At 27.8% G+C, this 16,969-nt stretch overlaps 21 non-coding genes across 21 annotated transcripts; all 21 read right to left on the reverse strand.

The window, feature by feature from the left end:
• Positions 1-648: 648 nt before the first annotated feature.
• Positions 649-767, reverse strand: LOC141395558 (5S ribosomal RNA). Its single transcript, XR_012410689.1, has one exon. It is a non-coding gene; the product is annotated as a 5S ribosomal RNA (ribosomal RNA).
• Positions 768-1,452: 685 nt separating this feature from the next.
• LOC141395560 (5S ribosomal RNA) lies at positions 1,453-1,571 on the reverse strand. Its single transcript, XR_012410691.1, has one exon. It is a non-coding gene; the product is annotated as a 5S ribosomal RNA (ribosomal RNA).
• A 685-nt stretch (positions 1,572-2,256) lies between these two features.
• On the reverse strand, positions 2,257-2,375 carry LOC141395561 (5S ribosomal RNA). The gene has a single exon (XR_012410692.1). It is a non-coding gene; the product is annotated as a 5S ribosomal RNA (ribosomal RNA).
• A 685-nt stretch (positions 2,376-3,060) lies between these two features.
• Positions 3,061-3,179, reverse strand: LOC141395562 (5S ribosomal RNA). Its single transcript, XR_012410693.1, has one exon. It is a non-coding gene; the product is annotated as a 5S ribosomal RNA (ribosomal RNA).
• A 685-nt stretch (positions 3,180-3,864) lies between these two features.
• Positions 3,865-3,983, reverse strand: LOC141395563 (5S ribosomal RNA). The gene has a single exon (XR_012410694.1). It is a non-coding gene; the product is annotated as a 5S ribosomal RNA (ribosomal RNA).
• A 685-nt stretch (positions 3,984-4,668) lies between these two features.
• Positions 4,669-4,787, reverse strand: LOC141395564 (5S ribosomal RNA). Its single transcript, XR_012410695.1, has one exon. It is a non-coding gene; the product is annotated as a 5S ribosomal RNA (ribosomal RNA).
• A 685-nt stretch (positions 4,788-5,472) lies between these two features.
• LOC141395565 (5S ribosomal RNA) lies at positions 5,473-5,591 on the reverse strand. The gene has a single exon (XR_012410696.1). It is a non-coding gene; the product is annotated as a 5S ribosomal RNA (ribosomal RNA).
• A 685-nt stretch (positions 5,592-6,276) lies between these two features.
• LOC141395566 (5S ribosomal RNA) lies at positions 6,277-6,395 on the reverse strand. Its single transcript, XR_012410697.1, has one exon. It is a non-coding gene; the product is annotated as a 5S ribosomal RNA (ribosomal RNA).
• A 685-nt stretch (positions 6,396-7,080) lies between these two features.
• Positions 7,081-7,199, reverse strand: LOC141395567 (5S ribosomal RNA). Its single transcript, XR_012410698.1, has one exon. It is a non-coding gene; the product is annotated as a 5S ribosomal RNA (ribosomal RNA).
• A 685-nt stretch (positions 7,200-7,884) lies between these two features.
• LOC141395568 (5S ribosomal RNA) lies at positions 7,885-8,003 on the reverse strand. The gene has a single exon (XR_012410699.1). It is a non-coding gene; the product is annotated as a 5S ribosomal RNA (ribosomal RNA).
• A 685-nt stretch (positions 8,004-8,688) lies between these two features.
• On the reverse strand, positions 8,689-8,807 carry LOC141395569 (5S ribosomal RNA). Its single transcript, XR_012410700.1, has one exon. It is a non-coding gene; the product is annotated as a 5S ribosomal RNA (ribosomal RNA).
• A 685-nt stretch (positions 8,808-9,492) lies between these two features.
• Positions 9,493-9,611, reverse strand: LOC141395571 (5S ribosomal RNA). Its single transcript, XR_012410702.1, has one exon. It is a non-coding gene; the product is annotated as a 5S ribosomal RNA (ribosomal RNA).
• Positions 9,612-10,296: 685 nt separating this feature from the next.
• On the reverse strand, positions 10,297-10,415 carry LOC141395572 (5S ribosomal RNA). Its single transcript, XR_012410703.1, has one exon. It is a non-coding gene; the product is annotated as a 5S ribosomal RNA (ribosomal RNA).
• A 685-nt stretch (positions 10,416-11,100) lies between these two features.
• On the reverse strand, positions 11,101-11,219 carry LOC141395573 (5S ribosomal RNA). Its single transcript, XR_012410704.1, has one exon. It is a non-coding gene; the product is annotated as a 5S ribosomal RNA (ribosomal RNA).
• A 685-nt stretch (positions 11,220-11,904) lies between these two features.
• On the reverse strand, positions 11,905-12,023 carry LOC141395574 (5S ribosomal RNA). The gene has a single exon (XR_012410705.1). It is a non-coding gene; the product is annotated as a 5S ribosomal RNA (ribosomal RNA).
• A 685-nt stretch (positions 12,024-12,708) lies between these two features.
• Positions 12,709-12,827, reverse strand: LOC141395575 (5S ribosomal RNA). Its single transcript, XR_012410706.1, has one exon. It is a non-coding gene; the product is annotated as a 5S ribosomal RNA (ribosomal RNA).
• Positions 12,828-13,512: 685 nt separating this feature from the next.
• On the reverse strand, positions 13,513-13,631 carry LOC141395576 (5S ribosomal RNA). Its single transcript, XR_012410707.1, has one exon. It is a non-coding gene; the product is annotated as a 5S ribosomal RNA (ribosomal RNA).
• Positions 13,632-14,316: 685 nt separating this feature from the next.
• LOC141395577 (5S ribosomal RNA) lies at positions 14,317-14,435 on the reverse strand. Its single transcript, XR_012410708.1, has one exon. It is a non-coding gene; the product is annotated as a 5S ribosomal RNA (ribosomal RNA).
• A 685-nt stretch (positions 14,436-15,120) lies between these two features.
• Positions 15,121-15,239, reverse strand: LOC141395578 (5S ribosomal RNA). Its single transcript, XR_012410709.1, has one exon. It is a non-coding gene; the product is annotated as a 5S ribosomal RNA (ribosomal RNA).
• A 685-nt stretch (positions 15,240-15,924) lies between these two features.
• On the reverse strand, positions 15,925-16,043 carry LOC141395579 (5S ribosomal RNA). The gene has a single exon (XR_012410710.1). It is a non-coding gene; the product is annotated as a 5S ribosomal RNA (ribosomal RNA).
• A 685-nt stretch (positions 16,044-16,728) lies between these two features.
• LOC141395580 (5S ribosomal RNA) lies at positions 16,729-16,847 on the reverse strand. Its single transcript, XR_012410711.1, has one exon. It is a non-coding gene; the product is annotated as a 5S ribosomal RNA (ribosomal RNA).
• Positions 16,848-16,969: the final 122 nt, after the last annotated feature.

Genomic DNA, 16,969 nt, shown 5'->3' on the forward strand with positions numbered 1-16,969 from the left:
ATTTCATTGCTTGTGTGTTTAAAACAATTTCGTTTACTTATTGCACACAAACACACAAACGAACAAGAAGTTTTATTTTCGTTTTATAAAGGAAAATGTTGACTGTTTCCTTTAGTTATTAGTGAACATAACCAGTATGTATTAATTTGGCATCAAAAAATCTAACAAAAATTGTAGTTTTTTTAATAAATGTTAAAATTTATTAAATATTGCTAAAAATAAATGTATTTTGGGAAAATTTGGCTCCTTAAATTACCTTTTTTTGGAAATATAGACAATTTTTTTAAAGAATTTTACAATAAAAATTCTTGTTTTTTAATAAATGTTAAAATTTCTTAAATATTGTTAAAAATAAATGCATTTTGCGAAAATTTGCCTCCTTAAATTACGTTTTTTGAGAAACGAAACAAATTTATAAAGAATTTTACTTTTGTTTTACAAAGGAAATCATAGACTATTGTATCTAGTTACGTACAACTGAGCATAATCAATAGCGAATGTTTTACATTTACCTTAAAATAATAGGCAGTTGAGTTTTTTATTTTGGCTCTATTTCGGTTAAAAATGAAGATATCGACTTCATTCTTTTTTTATTTAATAGAGAAAAATAAAAAAGAAAATAAAATAAAATAAAAAAATTTTGGACAATGCCAACAACACGCGGTGTTCCCAAGCGGTCCCCCATCTAAGTACTAACCGCGCCCGACGCTGCTTAATTTCGGTGATCGGACGAGAACCGATGTACTCAGCGTGGTATGGTCGTTGGCGAAGAAACATAGTTTATTTTGCTTCATATGGCCATTGATTTCATTGCTTGTGTGTTTAAAACAATTTCGTTTACTTATTGCACACAAACACACAAACGAACAAGAAGTTTTATTTTCGTTTTATAAAGGAAAATGTTGACTGTTTCCTTTAGTTATTAGTGAACATAACCAGTATGTATTAATTTGGCATCAAAAAATCTAACAAAAATTGTAGTTTTTTTAATAAATGTTAAAATTTATTAAATATTGCTAAAAATAAATGTATTTTGGGAAAATTTGGCTCCTTAAATTACCTTTTTTTGGAAATATAGACAATTTTTTTAAAGAATTTTACAATAAAAATTCTTGTTTTTTAATAAATGTTAAAATTTCTTAAATATTGTTAAAAATAAATGCATTTTGCGAAAATTTGCCTCCTTAAATTACGTTTTTTGAGAAACGAAACAAATTTATAAAGAATTTTACTTTTGTTTTACAAAGGAAATCATAGACTATTGTATCTAGTTACGTACAACTGAGCATAATCAATAGCGAATGTTTTACATTTACCTTAAAATAATAGGCAGTTGAGTTTTTTATTTTGGCTCTATTTCGGTTAAAAATGAAGATATCGACTTCATTCTTTTTTTATTTAATAGAGAAAAATAAAAAAGAAAATAAAATAAAATAAAAAAATTTTGGACAATGCCAACAACACGCGGTGTTCCCAAGCGGTCCCCCATCTAAGTACTAACCGCGCCCGACGCTGCTTAATTTCGGTGATCGGACGAGAACCGATGTACTCAGCGTGGTATGGTCGTTGGCGAAGAAACATAGTTTATTTTGCTTCATATGGCCATTGATTTCATTGCTTGTGTGTTTAAAACAATTTCGTTTACTTATTGCACACAAACACACAAACGAACAAGAAGTTTTATTTTCGTTTTATAAAGGAAAATGTTGACTGTTTCCTTTAGTTATTAGTGAACATAACCAGTATGTATTAATTTGGCATCAAAAAATCTAACAAAAATTGTAGTTTTTTTAATAAATGTTAAAATTTATTAAATATTGCTAAAAATAAATGTATTTTGGGAAAATTTGGCTCCTTAAATTACCTTTTTTTGGAAATATAGACAATTTTTTTAAAGAATTTTACAATAAAAATTCTTGTTTTTTAATAAATGTTAAAATTTCTTAAATATTGTTAAAAATAAATGCATTTTGCGAAAATTTGCCTCCTTAAATTACGTTTTTTGAGAAACGAAACAAATTTATAAAGAATTTTACTTTTGTTTTACAAAGGAAATCATAGACTATTGTATCTAGTTACGTACAACTGAGCATAATCAATAGCGAATGTTTTACATTTACCTTAAAATAATAGGCAGTTGAGTTTTTTATTTTGGCTCTATTTCGGTTAAAAATGAAGATATCGACTTCATTCTTTTTTTATTTAATAGAGAAAAATAAAAAAGAAAATAAAATAAAATAAAAAAATTTTGGACAATGCCAACAACACGCGGTGTTCCCAAGCGGTCCCCCATCTAAGTACTAACCGCGCCCGACGCTGCTTAATTTCGGTGATCGGACGAGAACCGATGTACTCAGCGTGGTATGGTCGTTGGCGAAGAAACATAGTTTATTTTGCTTCATATGGCCATTGATTTCATTGCTTGTGTGTTTAAAACAATTTCGTTTACTTATTGCACACAAACACACAAACGAACAAGAAGTTTTATTTTCGTTTTATAAAGGAAAATGTTGACTGTTTCCTTTAGTTATTAGTGAACATAACCAGTATGTATTAATTTGGCATCAAAAAATCTAACAAAAATTGTAGTTTTTTTAATAAATGTTAAAATTTATTAAATATTGCTAAAAATAAATGTATTTTGGGAAAATTTGGCTCCTTAAATTACCTTTTTTTGGAAATATAGACAATTTTTTTAAAGAATTTTACAATAAAAATTCTTGTTTTTTAATAAATGTTAAAATTTCTTAAATATTGTTAAAAATAAATGCATTTTGCGAAAATTTGCCTCCTTAAATTACGTTTTTTGAGAAACGAAACAAATTTATAAAGAATTTTACTTTTGTTTTACAAAGGAAATCATAGACTATTGTATCTAGTTACGTACAACTGAGCATAATCAATAGCGAATGTTTTACATTTACCTTAAAATAATAGGCAGTTGAGTTTTTTATTTTGGCTCTATTTCGGTTAAAAATGAAGATATCGACTTCATTCTTTTTTTATTTAATAGAGAAAAATAAAAAAGAAAATAAAATAAAATAAAAAAATTTTGGACAATGCCAACAACACGCGGTGTTCCCAAGCGGTCCCCCATCTAAGTACTAACCGCGCCCGACGCTGCTTAATTTCGGTGATCGGACGAGAACCGATGTACTCAGCGTGGTATGGTCGTTGGCGAAGAAACATAGTTTATTTTGCTTCATATGGCCATTGATTTCATTGCTTGTGTGTTTAAAACAATTTCGTTTACTTATTGCACACAAACACACAAACGAACAAGAAGTTTTATTTTCGTTTTATAAAGGAAAATGTTGACTGTTTCCTTTAGTTATTAGTGAACATAACCAGTATGTATTAATTTGGCATCAAAAAATCTAACAAAAATTGTAGTTTTTTTAATAAATGTTAAAATTTATTAAATATTGCTAAAAATAAATGTATTTTGGGAAAATTTGGCTCCTTAAATTACCTTTTTTTGGAAATATAGACAATTTTTTTAAAGAATTTTACAATAAAAATTCTTGTTTTTTAATAAATGTTAAAATTTCTTAAATATTGTTAAAAATAAATGCATTTTGCGAAAATTTGCCTCCTTAAATTACGTTTTTTGAGAAACGAAACAAATTTATAAAGAATTTTACTTTTGTTTTACAAAGGAAATCATAGACTATTGTATCTAGTTACGTACAACTGAGCATAATCAATAGCGAATGTTTTACATTTACCTTAAAATAATAGGCAGTTGAGTTTTTTATTTTGGCTCTATTTCGGTTAAAAATGAAGATATCGACTTCATTCTTTTTTTATTTAATAGAGAAAAATAAAAAAGAAAATAAAATAAAATAAAAAAATTTTGGACAATGCCAACAACACGCGGTGTTCCCAAGCGGTCCCCCATCTAAGTACTAACCGCGCCCGACGCTGCTTAATTTCGGTGATCGGACGAGAACCGATGTACTCAGCGTGGTATGGTCGTTGGCGAAGAAACATAGTTTATTTTGCTTCATATGGCCATTGATTTCATTGCTTGTGTGTTTAAAACAATTTCGTTTACTTATTGCACACAAACACACAAACGAACAAGAAGTTTTATTTTCGTTTTATAAAGGAAAATGTTGACTGTTTCCTTTAGTTATTAGTGAACATAACCAGTATGTATTAATTTGGCATCAAAAAATCTAACAAAAATTGTAGTTTTTTTAATAAATGTTAAAATTTATTAAATATTGCTAAAAATAAATGTATTTTGGGAAAATTTGGCTCCTTAAATTACCTTTTTTTGGAAATATAGACAATTTTTTTAAAGAATTTTACAATAAAAATTCTTGTTTTTTAATAAATGTTAAAATTTCTTAAATATTGTTAAAAATAAATGCATTTTGCGAAAATTTGCCTCCTTAAATTACGTTTTTTGAGAAACGAAACAAATTTATAAAGAATTTTACTTTTGTTTTACAAAGGAAATCATAGACTATTGTATCTAGTTACGTACAACTGAGCATAATCAATAGCGAATGTTTTACATTTACCTTAAAATAATAGGCAGTTGAGTTTTTTATTTTGGCTCTATTTCGGTTAAAAATGAAGATATCGACTTCATTCTTTTTTTATTTAATAGAGAAAAATAAAAAAGAAAATAAAATAAAATAAAAAAATTTTGGACAATGCCAACAACACGCGGTGTTCCCAAGCGGTCCCCCATCTAAGTACTAACCGCGCCCGACGCTGCTTAATTTCGGTGATCGGACGAGAACCGATGTACTCAGCGTGGTATGGTCGTTGGCGAAGAAACATAGTTTATTTTGCTTCATATGGCCATTGATTTCATTGCTTGTGTGTTTAAAACAATTTCGTTTACTTATTGCACACAAACACACAAACGAACAAGAAGTTTTATTTTCGTTTTATAAAGGAAAATGTTGACTGTTTCCTTTAGTTATTAGTGAACATAACCAGTATGTATTAATTTGGCATCAAAAAATCTAACAAAAATTGTAGTTTTTTTAATAAATGTTAAAATTTATTAAATATTGCTAAAAATAAATGTATTTTGGGAAAATTTGGCTCCTTAAATTACCTTTTTTTGGAAATATAGACAATTTTTTTAAAGAATTTTACAATAAAAATTCTTGTTTTTTAATAAATGTTAAAATTTCTTAAATATTGTTAAAAATAAATGCATTTTGCGAAAATTTGCCTCCTTAAATTACGTTTTTTGAGAAACGAAACAAATTTATAAAGAATTTTACTTTTGTTTTACAAAGGAAATCATAGACTATTGTATCTAGTTACGTACAACTGAGCATAATCAATAGCGAATGTTTTACATTTACCTTAAAATAATAGGCAGTTGAGTTTTTTATTTTGGCTCTATTTCGGTTAAAAATGAAGATATCGACTTCATTCTTTTTTTATTTAATAGAGAAAAATAAAAAAGAAAATAAAATAAAATAAAAAAATTTTGGACAATGCCAACAACACGCGGTGTTCCCAAGCGGTCCCCCATCTAAGTACTAACCGCGCCCGACGCTGCTTAATTTCGGTGATCGGACGAGAACCGATGTACTCAGCGTGGTATGGTCGTTGGCGAAGAAACATAGTTTATTTTGCTTCATATGGCCATTGATTTCATTGCTTGTGTGTTTAAAACAATTTCGTTTACTTATTGCACACAAACACACAAACGAACAAGAAGTTTTATTTTCGTTTTATAAAGGAAAATGTTGACTGTTTCCTTTAGTTATTAGTGAACATAACCAGTATGTATTAATTTGGCATCAAAAAATCTAACAAAAATTGTAGTTTTTTTAATAAATGTTAAAATTTATTAAATATTGCTAAAAATAAATGTATTTTGGGAAAATTTGGCTCCTTAAATTACCTTTTTTTGGAAATATAGACAATTTTTTTAAAGAATTTTACAATAAAAATTCTTGTTTTTTAATAAATGTTAAAATTTCTTAAATATTGTTAAAAATAAATGCATTTTGCGAAAATTTGCCTCCTTAAATTACGTTTTTTGAGAAACGAAACAAATTTATAAAGAATTTTACTTTTGTTTTACAAAGGAAATCATAGACTATTGTATCTAGTTACGTACAACTGAGCATAATCAATAGCGAATGTTTTACATTTACCTTAAAATAATAGGCAGTTGAGTTTTTTATTTTGGCTCTATTTCGGTTAAAAATGAAGATATCGACTTCATTCTTTTTTTATTTAATAGAGAAAAATAAAAAAGAAAATAAAATAAAATAAAAAAATTTTGGACAATGCCAACAACACGCGGTGTTCCCAAGCGGTCCCCCATCTAAGTACTAACCGCGCCCGACGCTGCTTAATTTCGGTGATCGGACGAGAACCGATGTACTCAGCGTGGTATGGTCGTTGGCGAAGAAACATAGTTTATTTTGCTTCATATGGCCATTGATTTCATTGCTTGTGTGTTTAAAACAATTTCGTTTACTTATTGCACACAAACACACAAACGAACAAGAAGTTTTATTTTCGTTTTATAAAGGAAAATGTTGACTGTTTCCTTTAGTTATTAGTGAACATAACCAGTATGTATTAATTTGGCATCAAAAAATCTAACAAAAATTGTAGTTTTTTTAATAAATGTTAAAATTTATTAAATATTGCTAAAAATAAATGTATTTTGGGAAAATTTGGCTCCTTAAATTACCTTTTTTTGGAAATATAGACAATTTTTTTAAAGAATTTTACAATAAAAATTCTTGTTTTTTAATAAATGTTAAAATTTCTTAAATATTGTTAAAAATAAATGCATTTTGCGAAAATTTGCCTCCTTAAATTACGTTTTTTGAGAAACGAAACAAATTTATAAAGAATTTTACTTTTGTTTTACAAAGGAAATCATAGACTATTGTATCTAGTTACGTACAACTGAGCATAATCAATAGCGAATGTTTTACATTTACCTTAAAATAATAGGCAGTTGAGTTTTTTATTTTGGCTCTATTTCGGTTAAAAATGAAGATATCGACTTCATTCTTTTTTTATTTAATAGAGAAAAATAAAAAAGAAAATAAAATAAAATAAAAAAATTTTGGACAATGCCAACAACACGCGGTGTTCCCAAGCGGTCCCCCATCTAAGTACTAACCGCGCCCGACGCTGCTTAATTTCGGTGATCGGACGAGAACCGATGTACTCAGCGTGGTATGGTCGTTGGCGAAGAAACATAGTTTATTTTGCTTCATATGGCCATTGATTTCATTGCTTGTGTGTTTAAAACAATTTCGTTTACTTATTGCACACAAACACACAAACGAACAAGAAGTTTTATTTTCGTTTTATAAAGGAAAATGTTGACTGTTTCCTTTAGTTATTAGTGAACATAACCAGTATGTATTAATTTGGCATCAAAAAATCTAACAAAAATTGTAGTTTTTTTAATAAATGTTAAAATTTATTAAATATTGCTAAAAATAAATGTATTTTGGGAAAATTTGGCTCCTTAAATTACCTTTTTTTGGAAATATAGACAATTTTTTTAAAGAATTTTACAATAAAAATTCTTGTTTTTTAATAAATGTTAAAATTTCTTAAATATTGTTAAAAATAAATGCATTTTGCGAAAATTTGCCTCCTTAAATTACGTTTTTTGAGAAACGAAACAAATTTATAAAGAATTTTACTTTTGTTTTACAAAGGAAATCATAGACTATTGTATCTAGTTACGTACAACTGAGCATAATCAATAGCGAATGTTTTACATTTACCTTAAAATAATAGGCAGTTGAGTTTTTTATTTTGGCTCTATTTCGGTTAAAAATGAAGATATCGACTTCATTCTTTTTTTATTTAATAGAGAAAAATAAAAAAGAAAATAAAATAAAATAAAAAAATTTTGGACAATGCCAACAACACGCGGTGTTCCCAAGCGGTCCCCCATCTAAGTACTAACCGCGCCCGACGCTGCTTAATTTCGGTGATCGGACGAGAACCGATGTACTCAGCGTGGTATGGTCGTTGGCGAAGAAACATAGTTTATTTTGCTTCATATGGCCATTGATTTCATTGCTTGTGTGTTTAAAACAATTTCGTTTACTTATTGCACACAAACACACAAACGAACAAGAAGTTTTATTTTCGTTTTATAAAGGAAAATGTTGACTGTTTCCTTTAGTTATTAGTGAACATAACCAGTATGTATTAATTTGGCATCAAAAAATCTAACAAAAATTGTAGTTTTTTTAATAAATGTTAAAATTTATTAAATATTGCTAAAAATAAATGTATTTTGGGAAAATTTGGCTCCTTAAATTACCTTTTTTTGGAAATATAGACAATTTTTTTAAAGAATTTTACAATAAAAGTTCTTGTTTTTTAATAAATGTTAAAATTTCTTAAATATTGTTAAAAATAAATGCATTTTGCGAAAATTTGCCTCCTTAAATTACGTTTTTTGAGAAACGAAACAAATTTATAAAGAATTTTACTTTTGTTTTACAAAGGAAATCATAGACTATTGTATCTAGTTACGTACAACTGAGCATAATCAATAGCGAATGTTTTACATTTACCTTAAAATAATAGGCAGTTGAGTTTTTTAATTTGGCTCTATTTCGGTTAAAAATGAAGATATCGACTTCATTCTTTTTTTATTTAATAGAGAAAAATAAAAAAGAAAATAAAATAAAATAAAAAAATTTTGGACAATGCCAACAACACGCGGTGTTCCCAAGCGGTCCCCCATCTAAGTACTAACCGCGCCCGACGCTGCTTAATTTCGGTGATCGGACGAGAACCGATGTACTCAGCGTGGTATGGTCGTTGGCGAAGAAACATAGTTTATTTTGCTTCATATGGCCATTGATTTCATTGCTTGTGTGTTTAAAACAATTTCGTTTACTTATTGCACACAAACACACAAACGAACAAGAAGTTTTATTTTCGTTTTATAAAGGAAAATGTTGACTGTTTCCTTTAGTTATTAGTGAACATAACCAGTATGTATTAATTTGGCATCAAAAAATCTAACAAAAATTGTAGTTTTTTTAATAAATGTTAAAATTTATTAAATATTGCTAAAAATAAATGTATTTTGGGAAAATTTGGCTCCTTAAATTACCTTTTTTTGGAAATATAGACAATTTTTTTAAAGAATTTTACAATAAAAATTCTTGTTTTTTAATAAATGTTAAAATTTCTTAAATATTGTTAAAAATAAATGCATTTTGCGAAAATTTGCCTCCTTAAATTACGTTTTTTGAGAAACGAAACAAATTTATAAAGAATTTTACTTTTGTTTTACAAAGGAAATCATAGACTATTGTATCTAGTTACGTACAACTGAGCATAATCAATAGCGAATGTTTTACATTTACCGTAAAATAATAGGCAGTTGAGTTTTTTAATTTGGCTCTATTTCGGTTAAAAATGAAGATATCGACTTCATTCTTTTTTTATTTAATAGAGAAAAATAAAAAAGAAAATAAAATAAAATAAAAAAATTTTGGACAATGCCAACAACACGCGGTGTTCCCAAGCGGTCCCCCATCTAAGTACTAACCGCGCCCGACGCTGCTTAATTTCGGTGATCGGACGAGAACCGATGTACTCAGCGTGGTATGGTCGTTGGCGAAGAAACATAGTTTATTTTGCTTCATATGGCCATTGATTTCATTGCTTGTGTGTTTAAAACAATTTCGTTTACTTATTGCACACAAACACACAAACGAACAAGAAGTTTTATTTTCGTTTTATAAAGGAAAATGTTGACTGTTTCCTTTAGTTATTAGTGAACATAACCAGTATGTATTAATTTGGCATCAAAAAATCTAACAAAAATTGTAGTTTTTTTAATAAATGTTAAAATTTATTAAATATTGCTAAAAATAAATGTATTTTGGGAAAATTTGGCTCCTTAAATTACCTTTTTTTGGAAATATAGACAATTTTTTTAAAGAATTTTACAATAAAAATTCTTGTTTTTTAATAAATGTTAAAATTTCTTAAATATTGTTAAAAATAAATGCATTTTGCGAAAATTTGCCTCCTTAAATTACGTTTTTTGAGAAACGAAACAAATTTATAAAGAATTTTACTTTTGTTTTACAAAGGAAATCATAGACTATTGTATCTAGTTACGTACAACTGAGCATAATCAATAGCGAATGTTTTACATTTACCTTAAAATAATAGGCAGTTGAGTTTTTTATTTTGGCTCTATTTCGGTTAAAAATGAAGATATCGACTTCATTCTTTTTTTATTTAATAGAGAAAAATAAAAAAGAAAATAAAATAAAATAAAAAAATTTTGGACAATGCCAACAACACGCGGTGTTCCCAAGCGGTCCCCCATCTAAGTACTAACCGCGCCCGACGCTGCTTAATTTCGGTGATCGGACGAGAACCGATGTACTCAGCGTGGTATGGTCGTTGGCGAAGAAACATAGTTTATTTTGCTTCATATGGCCATTGATTTCATTGCTTGTGTGTTTAAAACAATTTCGTTTACTTATTGCACACAAACACACAAACGAACAAGAAGTTTTATTTTCGTTTTATAAAGGAAAATGTTGACTGTTTCCTTTAGTTATTAGTGAACATAACCAGTATGTATTAATTTGGCATCAAAAAATCTAACAAAAATTGTAGTTTTTTTAATAAATGTTAAAATTTATTAAATATTGCTAAAAATAAATGTATTTTGGGAAAATTTGGCTCCTTAAATTACCTTTTTTTGGAAATATAGACAATTTTTTTAAAGAATTTTACAATAAAAATTCTTGTTTTTTAATAAATGTTAAAATTTCTTAAATATTGTTAAAAATAAATGCATTTTGCGAAAATTTGCCTCCTTAAATTACGTTTTTTGAGAAACGAAACAAATTTATAAAGAATTTTACTTTTGTTTTACAAAGGAAATCATAGACTATTGTATCTAGTTACGTACAACTGAGCATAATCAATAGCGAATGTTTTACATTTACCTTAAAATAATAGGCAGTTGAGTTTTTTATTTTGGCTCTATTTCGGTTAAAAATGAAGATATCGACTTCATTCTTTTTTTATTTAATAGAGAAAAATAAAAAAGAAAATAAAATAAAATAAAAAAATTTTGGACAATGCCAACAACACGCGGTGTTCCCAAGCGGTCCCCCATCTAAGTACTAACCGCGCCCGACGCTGCTTAATTTCGGTGATCGGACGAGAACCGATGTACTCAGCGTGGTATGGTCGTTGGCGAAGAAACATAGTTTATTTTGCTTCATATGGCCATTGATTTCATTGCTTGTGTGTTTAAAACAATTTCGTTTACTTATTGCACACAAACACACAAACGAACAAGAAGTTTTATTTTCGTTTTATAAAGGAAAATGTTGACTGTTTCCTTTAGTTATTAGTGAACATAACCAGTATGTATTAATTTGGCATCAAAAAATCTAACAAAAATTGTAGTTTTTTTAATAAATGTTAAAATTTATTAAATATTGCTAAAAATAAATGTATTTTGGGAAAATTTGGCTCCTTAAATTACCTTTTTTTGGAAATATAGACAATTTTTTTAAAGAATTTTACAATAAAAATTCTTGTTTTTTAATAAATGTTAAAATTTCTTAAATATTGTTAAAAATAAATGCATTTTGCGAAAATTTGCCTCCTTAAATTACGTTTTTTGAGAAACGAAACAAATTTATAAAGAATTTTACTTTTGTTTTACAAAGGAAATCATAGACTATTGTATCTAGTTACGTACAACTGAGCATAATCAATAGCGAATGTTTTACATTTACCTTAAAATAATAGGCAGTTGAGTTTTTTATTTTGGCTCTATTTCGGTTAAAAATGAAGATATCGACTTCATTCTTTTTTTATTTAATAGAGAAAAATAAAAAAGAAAATAAAATAAAATAAAAAAATTTTGGACAATGCCAACAACACGCGGTGTTCCCAAGCGGTCCCCCATCTAAGTACTAACCGCGCCCGACGCTGCTTAATTTCGGTGATCGGACGAGAACCGATGTACTCAGCGTGGTATGGTCGTTGGCGAAGAAACATAGTTTATTTTGCTTCATATGGCCATTGATTTCATTGCTTGTGTGTTTAAAACAATTTCGTTTACTTATTGCACACAAACACACAAACGAACAAGAAGTTTTATTTTCGTTTTATAAAGGAAAATGTTGACTGTTTCCTTTAGTTATTAGTGAACATAACCAGTATGTATTAATTTGGCATCAAAAAATCTAACAAAAATTGTAGTTTTTTTAATAAATGTTAAAATTTATTAAATATTGCTAAAAATAAATGTATTTTGGGAAAATTTGGCTCCTTAAATTACCTTTTTTTGGAAATATAGACAATTTTTTTAAAGAATTTTACAATAAAAATTCTTGTTTTTTAATAAATGTTAAAATTTCTTAAATATTGTTAAAAATAAATGCATTTTGCGAAAATTTGCCTCCTTAAATTACGTTTTTTGAGAAACGAAACAAATTTATAAAGAATTTTACTTTTGTTTTACAAAGGAAATCATAGACTATTGTATCTAGTTACGTACAACTGAGCATAATCAATAGCGAATGTTTTACATTTACCTTAAAATAATAGGCAGTTGAGTTTTTTATTTTGGCTCTATTTCGGTTAAAAATGAAGATATCGACTTCATTCTTTTTTTATTTAATAGAGAAAAATAAAAAAGAAAATAAAATAAAATAAAAAAATTTTGGACAATGCCAACAACACGCGGTGTTCCCAAGCGGTCCCCCATCTAAGTACTAACCGCGCCCGACGCTGCTTAATTTCGGTGATCGGACGAGAACCGATGTACTCAGCGTGGTATGGTCGTTGGCGAAGAAACATAGTTTATTTTGCTTCATATGGCCATTGATTTCATTGCTTGTGTGTTTAAAACAATTTCGTTTACTTATTGCACACAAACACACAAACGAACAAGAAGTTTTATTTTCGTTTTATAAAGGAAAATGTTGACTGTTTCCTTTAGTTATTAGTGAACATAACCAGTATGTATTAATTTGGCATCAAAAAATCTAACAAAAATTGTAGTTTTTTTAATAAATGTTAAAATTTATTAAATATTGCTAAAAATAAATGTATTTTGGGAAAATTTGGCTCCTTAAATTACCTTTTTTTGGAAATATAGACAATTTTTTTAAAGAATTTTACAATAAAAATTCTTGTTTTTTAATAAATGTTAAAATTTCTTAAATATTGTTAAAAATAAATGCATTTTGCGAAAATTTGCCTCCTTAAATTACGTTTTTTGAGAAACGAAACAAATTTATAAAGAATTTTACTTTTGTTTTACAAAGGAAATCATAGACTATTGTATCTAGTTACGTACAACTGAGCATAATCAATAGCGAATGTTTTACATTTACCTTAAAATAATAGGCAGTTGAGTTTTTTATTTTGGCTCTATTTCGGTTAAAAATGAAGATATCGACTTCATTCTTTTTTTATTTAATAGAGAAAAATAAAAAAGAAAATAAAATAAAATAAAAAAATTTTGGACAATGCCAACAACACGCGGTGTTCCCAAGCGGTCCCCCATCTAAGTACTAACCGCGCCCGACGCTGCTTAATTTCGGTGATCGGACGAGAACCGATGTACTCAGCGTGGTATGGTCGTTGGCGAAGAAACATAGTTTATTTTGCTTCATATGGCCATTGATTTCATTGCTTGTGTGTTTAAAACAATTTCGTTTACTTATTGCACACAAACACACAAACGAACAAGAAGTTTTATTTTCGTTTTATAAAGGAAAATGTTGACTGTTTCCTTTAGTTATTAGTGAACATAACCAGTATGTATTAATTTGGCATCAAAAAATCTAACAAAAATTGTAGTTTTTTTAATAAATGTTAAAATTTATTAAATATTGCTAAAAATAAATGTATTTTGGGAAAATTTGGCTCCTTAAATTACCTTTTTTTGGAAATATAGACAATTTTTTTAAAGAATTTTACAATAAAAATTCTTGTTTTTTAATAAATGTTAAAATTTCTTAAATATTGTTAAAAATAAATGCATTTTGCGAAAATTTGCCTCCTTAAATTACGTTTTTTGAGAAACGAAACAAATTTATAAAGAATTTTACTTTTGTTTTACAAAGGAAATCATAGACTATTGTATCTAGTTACGTACAACTGAGCATAATCAATAGCGAATGTTTTACATTTACCTTAAAATAATAGGCAGTTGAGTTTTTTATTTTGGCTCTATTTCGGTTAAAAATGAAGATATCGACTTCATTCTTTTTTTATTTAATAGAGAAAAATAAAAAAGAAAATAAAATAAAATAAAAAAATTTTGGACAATGCCAACAACACGCGGTGTTCCCAAGCGGTCCCCCATCTAAGTACTAACCGCGCCCGACGCTGCTTAATTTCGGTGATCGGACGAGAACCGATGTACTCAGCGTGGTATGGTCGTTGGCGAAGAAACATAGTTTATTTTGCTTCATATGGCCATTGATTTCATTGCTTGTGTGTTTAAAACAATTTCGTTTACTTATTGCACACAAACACACAAACGAACAAGAAGTTTTATTTTCGTTTTATAAAGGAAAATGTTGACTGTTTCCTTTAGTTATTAGTGAACATAACCAGTATGTATTAATTTGGCATCAAAAAATCTAACAAAAATTGTAGTTTTTTTAATAAATGTTAAAATTTATTAAATATTGCTAAAAATAAATGTATTTTGGGAAAATTTGGCTCCTTAAATTACCTTTTTTTGGAAATATAGACAATTTTTTTAAAGAATTTTACAATAAAAATTCTTGTTTTTTAATAAATGTTAAAATTTCTTAAATATTGTTAAAAATAAATGCATTTTGCGAAAATTTGCCTCCTTAAATTACGTTTTTTGAGAAACGAAACAAATTTATAAAGAATTTTACTTTTGTTTTACAAAGGAAATCATAGACTATTGTATCTAGTTACGTACAACTGAGCATAATCAATAGCGAATGTTTTACATTTACCTTAAAATAATAGGCAGTTGAGTTTTTTATTTTGGCTCTATTTCGGTTAAAAATGAAGATATCGACTTCATTCTTTTTTTATTTAATAGAGAAAAATAAAAAAGAAAATAAAATAAAATAAAAAAATTTTGGACAATGCCAACAACACGCGGTGTTCCCAAGCGGTCCCCCATCTAAGTACTAACCGCGCCCGACGCTGCTTAATTTCGGTGATCGGACGAGAACCGATGTACTCAGCGTGGTATGGTCGTTGGCGAAGAAACATAGTTTATTTTGCTTCATATGGCCATTGATTTCATTGCTTGTGTGTTTAAAACAATTTCGTTTACTTATTGCACACAAACACACAAACGAACAAGAAGTTTTATTTTCGTTTTATAAAGGAAAATGTTGACTGTTTCCTTTAGTTATTAGTGAACATAACCAGTATGTATTAATTTGGCATCAAAAAATCTAACAAAAATTGTAGTTTTTTTAATAAATGTTAAAATTTATTAAATATTGCTAAAAATAAATGTATTTTGGGAAAATTTGGCTCCTTAAATTACCTTTTTTTGGAAATATAGACAATTTTTTTAAAGAATTTTACAATAAAAATTCTTGTTTTTTAATAAATGTTAAAATTTCTTAAATATTGTTAAAAATAAATGCATTTTGCGAAAATTTGCCTCCTTAAATTACGTTTTTTGAGAAACGAAACAAATTTATAAAGAATTTTACTTTTGTTTTACAAAGGAAATCATAGACTATTGTATCTAGTTACGTACAACTGAGCATAATCAATAGCGAATGTTTTACATTTACCTTAAAATAATAGGCAGTTGAGTTTTTTATTTTGGCTCTATTTCGGTTAAAAATGAAGATATCGACTTCATTCTTTTTTTATTTAATAGAGAAAAATACAAAAGAAAATAAAATAAAATAAAAAAATTTTGGACAATGCCAACAACACGCGGTGTTCCCAAGCGGTCCCCCATCTAAGTACTAACCGCGCCCGACGCTGCTTAATTTCGGTGATCGGACGAGAACCGATGTACTCAGCGTGGTATGGTCGTTGGCGAAGAAACATAGTTTATTTTGCTTCATATGGCCATTGATTTCATTGCTTGTGTGTTTAAAACAATTTCGTTTACTTATTGCACACAAACACACAAACGAACAAGAAGTTTTATTTTCGTTTTATAAAGGAAAATGTTGACTGTTTCCTTTAGTTATTAGTGAACATAACCAGTATGTATTAATTTGGCATCAAAAAATCTAACAAAAATTGTAGTTTTTTTAATAAATGTTAAAATTTATTAAATATTGCTAAAAATAAATGTATTTTGGGAAAATTTGGCTCCTTAAATTACCTTTTTTTGGAAATATAGACAATTTTTTTAAAGAATTTTACAATAAAAATTCTTGTTTTTTAATAAATGTTAAAATTTCTTAAATATTGTTAAAAATAAATGCATTTTGCGAAAATTTGCCTCCTTAAATTACGTTTTTTGAGAAACGAAACAAATTTATAAAGAATTTTACTTTTGTTTTACAAAGGAAATCATAGACTATTGTATCTAGTTACGTACAACTGAGCATAATCAATAGCGAATGTTTTACATTTACCTTAAAATAATAGGCAGTTGAGTTTTTTATTTTGGCTCTATTTCGGTTAAAAATGAAGATATCGACTTCATTCTTTTTTTATTTAATAGAGAAAAATAAAAAAGAAAATAAAATAAAATAAAAAAATTTTGGACAATGCCAACAACACGCGGTGTTCCCAAGCGGTCCCCCATCTAAGTACTAACCGCGCCCGACGCTGCTTAATTTCGGTGATCGGACGAGAACCGATGTACTCAGCGTGGTATGGTCGTTGGCGAAGAAACATAGTTTATTTTGCTTCATATGGCCATTGATTTCATTGCTTGTGTGTTTAAAACAATTTCGTTTACTTATTGCACACAAACACACAAACGAACAAGAAGTTTTATTTTCGTTTT

This window comes from Musca autumnalis, unplaced genomic scaffold (assembly GCF_047663935.1).
Source record: "Musca autumnalis isolate F117 unplaced genomic scaffold, ASM4766393v1 scaffold_2, whole genome shotgun sequence".
Classification (NCBI taxonomy): domain Eukaryota; kingdom Metazoa; phylum Arthropoda; class Insecta; order Diptera; family Muscidae; genus Musca; species Musca autumnalis.